Source organism: Poecilia latipinna, unplaced genomic scaffold, assembly GCF_001443285.1.
Source record: "Poecilia latipinna isolate Pla-1442-1.1 unplaced genomic scaffold, P_latipinna-1.0 Scaffold3322, whole genome shotgun sequence".
Classification (NCBI taxonomy): domain Eukaryota; kingdom Metazoa; phylum Chordata; class Actinopteri; order Cyprinodontiformes; family Poeciliidae; genus Poecilia; species Poecilia latipinna.
In genome coordinates, this window is record NW_015115938.1 from 43,790 (window position 1) to 50,351 (window position 6,562).

Here is a 6,562-nt window from a genome sequence, read left to right on the forward strand (position 1 = left end):
GTTGTTCTGCTTGACAATAAAACAGGGGCTCGCGTGGAAGGAGATCAGAACTTTCTGTGAACGGCTGATGGAAAGTTCTCCTTTTGCAAAAGCTTTGTCTATAAAATTCATATACGTTGTCTGTGGTCTTTTTATATAGGTTCGAGAAAAAGTACCTATCATTTGGTGCCGAAAGCCCGGGATCTCTCAACCCCCCCGCTGACAGGCAGAGGAAGACGCGCTGAATCCGTGCACGGCCAGAGTCAACTGGACCTGGAAAGAAAGACCCAGGAAGCAAAATTCTTTGCTGGGCCAGCGACGTAGGTCCGACTTTGTCTGCCAACGGCGGAGTGACGAGATCCGACTGGACAACCCGAAAACTACAGAAACGTAGGTGAATTTTAAAACTAAAGAAGTTATAAAGGTTTGAGTCCCAGTTGACAGAGTTTCAACTAAAGCCAAAAGGTAAGGCTCTTAGAGCCCCTTTACTTCGAGGACACCCCTTAAGGGCAAGTCCTCATGTAGATAGGAAGCTTGTTATTACTGTTCTGTTATTACTGTGCTGATATTGGTGTTTTGTCTGCTGCTTTGTTGATGTGTGTGTGAAGGAGTGAATGGTGCTTCTTTCTCTGGGAGTAAAGCTCTCTGTCTTCAGAATTAGAATCCAAAGTGAAGAACCGCTTGGAAGCTCGGCTCCAAGTAGAAGCCTGTTCTTCAGGAGGCACTGAGCGCTGACCTACGGCACTTTCTCTGAGAAAGCACATGATACCAAAATTTTCAAGCTAAAATTGCAAGTGATTTAAATAATGGGAAACACAAATTCTTGTAATTCCTCCCTGTTGAGGGCCCCGATGGGGATGAAAAGTACATGCTGTCCAGATTTCCTGGTAGCACTGTACACATGAAAAAATGGAGAAAGAAATATAAAATAGATGGGAAGCTAAAAATTGATCGATGGCAAACAATTGTGGGAATTTTGGAGAGTAGTGTAGCAAGAAGGAGGATGAGCTGAGGTGTGCTAAATTATGGTTAAAAGCAGCTACAGACCGGAAAGAACAAATTAAAAAGGTTAAAGACAAAAATTCGTAGAAGCAAAAAACCTATTTGTTAGACCGAAAGATAATAAAGTCATTCTAAGCACACGGAATGATGTAGCGGTGCAGGGAGCACAAGCTCCAGCAGCTGCCCCTCCCTCCGCCGCTGCAGCAGCTCCGTCTGCCCCAGCCTCAGCCGCTGCAGTCGCAGCAGCACGACTGTACCCCTCATTAGAGGAAGGGGCACAAAACTTATATGTTTTTACACCCTGGACCTTAGAAGAAGCCATTAAGGCTGTGAAAGGATTAGATGTTTTTCACCTGGATGAATTTGGAGGTTTAGAAACCTCTGCTTTTTCCAACGGCCGGACGAAAGGATGCGGAAGAAGCAGAGGCAGAGGAGATCACAATAGGCGACGACCCCAAAATAACACCCCACAAAATCCACGGCATTTAAATGGCTGCTGGACTTGTGGCAATACTGGCCACTGGTCAAGAAACTGCCCTTCAAAGAATGCTGCACAGGGCAACAGGAGGGGTGATGGAGTGAGGGGACCACAAACTGGAGAAATCCTCAGCATGATCAGACTCTACCTGTCATGGTAAGGTCTAGTTTTCGCACCCACATGCAAGAACAAGATCAGGAGGTGTGTTCGAATAATGATTAATTTTAATGAGAACAAAGGTAAATAAAAAGTTGATCAGGATTCGGAGGAAGGGACCGGGTCTTCTGTCTGTCAACGAGAGGTAAGTAGTTAAAGGTGGATTCAGGGGTCATGGGAATCTGTGCTGCAGGCAGATGATAGGGCGTCTTACTTTCTGGAGAGTGCGTCGGGATCCTGAACCAGATGTGGGGAATGGAGGAAAATCCAGGCACCGGTAGGTTGGTGAGGTGGAGGACGCTGGAGGGCGGAACAGGCAAGTTTTACTGCGGGAGCGGCGGAGCTGGTGGCCGACAGGGTCCGGGTGGAACCTCGCGTCCAGGATAAGTAGCGACCTGCAGGTACTACCCGTGGGCCTGGTAGGATATCCTCTGGGGCAGGACCGGGAGGGATTGTGCACAGAATAGTGCGGCCCACTGGGACCCCGGTGGCTCCACGAAGGGAACTCAGGTGAACCAGGAAGCGGCAGAGTCACAGGAGCTCTGAACAGCAACGGGTAACTCCTGAACGAGGAAACACAACGAATGATTAAACAGGGTAAATACTCAGGGGGCCTCTCAGAGAAACGTTTACCGTAGTAAGCTAACACTCAGGCACTGAAGAGTCGACCAGCCGCTTCTTAAATACTGCACCGCAGTCATCTCCAAATAGACAACAGGTGTGTCTACCGGATTGGAGAACGCCTCTCCAGGGACCCAACCACCCGACGACACCTGGTGGAAAGGGAAGGAAGCAGCAGGCGCACCCAAACAAACAAAATCCCTCAAAAAAAAAAGGAAACAAAATCAAACAAAGCTCGGGTCATAACACTACCACACCCCAAAAAGACAAACCACCAGACTAAATTGATGAAGTGGTGAACACATGTGCAGCTTGTTACACGTTAAGTAAAAAATAAATAAATAAAAGAAATTGAATTCCTGTATGAAACCAGTGCATGCAAAACAATTTTTAATGTTACTAAAAATTAGGTTTAAACCTCAGAAGTCAGAAATAATTACTTTTAGGAAACACTGGTGTTTGTTTTGTTTTTTAGCGTTCCTACACTTTCAAAGAAAAACCAGTTGAGAGACGTCTCACCGAAATAAAAACATGGGAACAACTTCTTTGTATGCTGAAAGTGGAATTATGACTTTCCTGAAGGAGGAGAAGCTGAAAGATAAAATAATAAAATTCTCCTCTTTGAACAATGTTTAATGTATTGTGTCGTAATCAGATTACAACACCAACTTGGTGAGATGATCCTTTGGCTGTATAACTGGAGGGGTCAGAGGTCAGAGTAAGGTACCGACCTGGACATTATCCAGCCTCATGTCTCTCTTAGGCCTTTTTGAGAGGAGGGCTGCCCGCTGACCTCACAGTCTGCAGCACTAAGATCGACAAATTTAGAGAAATCCATTGTTCTCTGGTGAGACGTGATTCAGATGGAGTTAACAAACTTATATTCTACACTATAAAATTTAATATTGTACAGGATAAAAGAGACTACAGCTTTTAACATGTTTCATGTTTATATGTGTTTGAATAAAGAGGATTTATGAGTTCTTAAAAAGTTGGATAATAAGTGGCTAAAAACTATAAAATTAAAAGAAAGAAAAGTTACATGGACAATGTTTGTAAAAAGGAAAAAAAAGACACAGAAAGCCGAACAAACCCTAACTGACTCTTATTTGCTTCTGGGGAAGCGAGACAGAAAGGAGAAATGCAAGATAAGTTATACACACACCACTGTGATAAAGAATGTGCTCACTAATCCTGTTTGCATATAGGAATAATCTACCCAGAAAAGAACATTTTAAAGGTTTTTAGGTACAATGTTAGATAAAATCATTCATTTTGTACCCGTTAACTCAGTCCTTAACAGAAGGACCAGTGATCCTCTTAGGGCCCACGAGCCATAGGTTGGGAAACTATGAAGAAGAAAAATTATAATCATTAAAAGTTAAACAAAAAAAAAGACTAATAGAGCTATGCAACTAAATTACACCAATTAAAGAAAAAAAAATTTATTAGAGATTCTAAGCAAATAGTGATTTTCAAATGTTTTATTTACTAGTTTGGAACTAAATTAAACATCTCTACATGTTGAAAAAAATTGATATTGCAGTGTTGAAATATTATGAAATATTTTGTTGAATTTAACTGAAAGATTTAATTTAGAGTTTAATTCTATAAAGAATTTACAAATCGATTGTTTTTGTGGGATTTTAAGCAACTTGGTAGATATTAATGGCTACTAAAACTTGATGATTGTGAATAAAAGCAACATTTTCTAGATTTCAGTCTAAAACATTTTAATCTAGATTTGATTGATAGTCAATAAATTCAAAAAGAAAAATCTTGAATTAGAGGATTTGAGATTTGGTTAAATTAAAGATGGACATTTTTATTCTAGAGAAATTAGATAGAAATGTTGAAAGTTGCTGAGTTTAACAAAGAAAAACCAAAATATAAACCTGCAATTATAAGACGTGTCCGCTAAAATATCTTCTATAAACCTATGAGTTCACCTGAATTAAATATTAATCCTCCCAAAGACTTTATTTGAATCTTAAGTGATTGTGACACATGGGCAATGCCATGTGTAAAAAGGGGGGAAAAGGGAAAATGGTGAGGTAATACTATATAACTACTAAATTCTTACATAAAAAATTTTTTGTTATGAACTTTTGAGTTAACAAATACTGTTAGATGATGATTGATGCTTTTTCTAAATGGGTTGAAATAGTTCCAGCAAAGCATGCAGATGCTTTGATGGTAGCTAAGGCTATCTGCAAAACTATATCCCAACACACGGCATCCCACAGACTGTTTATAGTGACAAGTGATACAAAACATGGCTACACACTTGGGAATGACATTGAAAAACCACTGTGCCTATCACCCACAGAGTGCAGGGCTGAACAAATGGTACTGTGAAAAGCAGATTAAGTGCATGGCAGACACTGGCCGGCCCTGGCCAGAATGCTTAGATTTGGTGAAGCTCTATATGAGAATCACCCCAACAGCTGATGGTCTGACACCTTTTGAAATAATTCATGGGAGAGCTTACAGATTGCCTCTGTTTTCTCCTGACTTACAGAAAGCTGATGAAGAACAGACATATGATCAGGACTCTTAAACTGAAGGAAGTGTCCAGAACAAATTTACTGCCTTCTGATTCTCTCCCTTTGCAGGAGGTCGCTCCCATTGAGCCAGGAGACTGGGTCTACATAAAGGTCATCAAACGAAAGAACTGGGCGAGTCCACGGTGGGAAGGACCGTTCCAGGTGCTGATGACCACACCAACAGCTGTAAAGATTGCTGAAAGACCCAGCTGGATACATCTCAGTCACTGCAAGCTGCTGAGAGTGTAGGACCCCTAATCCGGAGTGGGGGGAAGTTCTGGCTACACAGGGGTTCCATTTTTTAGGGTGGTTCGTCTCAACGCCAGTGAAGAAACTCCACGCATCCTCACCCTTTAGTTTGGGGGTTCTGACATCTCTGCACGCCGAGCAGCAATGGGGACTCCATATGCCAGATGGATCTTCTACTGCACTGTGACTGCAGCATGTCTGATGTTTGGAGGAGGAAGTGACCTCACTTTCTACCCACATGACTACAGCACCAACCTGTAGTGGCAGCTGATGAACAGGACTGCTCACGAGGAGAACGAGGTGAACTGCTATGTGTGTGCGCAGCTACCAATCGCCACACACAACTCAGGTCTGCACCCAGAGAGCATCACTGATGACAAACAGATGTGTCTCTATGGCCTGAGCACACAACTACGACTCAGCGTCCCCGTGAAAAGAAGAAAATGCAAATGGTGCAAAAAGGATTTTTCTGTTCTACTTCGGACAGGAGATGCCACAAAAGGACTTTTTGGATCTATGAACTGTTCATTTAAGGCTGACATACTTCCGTTTCCACCGTTTCCACAAGCCACATGGAAAATACCAGAGACCATTTCTTTAGCAGGAGCTAAACCCGGGTCTCTGAGGAGCTGCGTTTTCAACAACGGACACGTTCCTCTTGGCATGTTACCTTGGAACCTGTGTAACAAAGTTTACACCTACTGCGACACGACACAGGATTTCATCAACTGCATCGCCTGCAGGGGTCAGAGGGCAACCCCCGGCTGCAGAGTCTGGAAGGACAACCCAGACTGTGACAACTTGCTTCGAGAGAAAAATTTATGCAAGGCATGTTTCCATGGGTCGGAGTAGGTGAGATTCGAAGCCACGTTGAGATCAACAGATATGGATTACTGCGACTCATCAACAGTACACACCAGCTGGCCAACGGCACCGTGAGAGAGCTGACTGAACTGAGAAACATGGTTCTGCAAAACCGTGTTGTACTGGACCTGCTCACAGCCTCTCAGGGAGGTGTTTGTAAAATCATTGGCCCAGCGTGCTGCACTTTTGTTCCTGACGAAACAGGAACTGGTGGAACTATTTCTGATGCTCTACATGAACTGGAGGACCTTAAACATTACGTGGAAAGTGGAACACAAGGATCATCTCCTTTTGACTTTCTTTCTTGGCTCTCTTCCGGACCATGGTGGATTTACTGTTGAAGCGTGGAACACCTATTCTGGGTGTTTTGATTCTTTTTTGCCTGTTCACAAGCTGCATTATTCCATGCCTTCGAAGCATGATGCTAAAGACAATTAACACTGCTGTGATCAGCTATCAGCTGGTGAAAATAATCTATGACACAAATGAAGACGACTTGTTTTCTGATGATGAATTTCTGTAATCAATAAACAGATGAGTTCATTTGCTGAATGATTCCTACACCAAAAATGTGAAAACAAGTGGAGTTAGTGAGGAGAAAACTGGATTTGATTTTTTGCTGTTTCTTTTATTTTTCATTTATTTCATTATATTCCATTTATTCATT

At 42.6% G+C, this 6,562-nt stretch overlaps 2 long non-coding RNA genes across 2 annotated transcripts; one reads left to right on the forward strand and one right to left on the reverse strand.

Moving 5' to 3' along the window:
* The first annotated feature begins 84 nt into the window (after positions 1 to 84).
* On the forward strand, positions 85 to 6,149 carry LOC106940693 (uncharacterized). The gene is made up of 2 exons (XR_001423169.1): positions 85 to 369; positions 4,852 to 6,149. It is a non-coding gene; the product is annotated as an uncharacterized LOC106940693 (long non-coding RNA).
* Positions 4,328 to 4,845, reverse strand: LOC106940694 (uncharacterized). The gene is made up of 2 exons (XR_001423170.1): positions 4,699 to 4,845; positions 4,328 to 4,424 (listed from the first exon to the last, which is right to left on the reverse strand). It is a non-coding gene; the product is annotated as an uncharacterized LOC106940694 (long non-coding RNA).
* Positions 6,150 to 6,562: the final 413 nt, after the last annotated feature.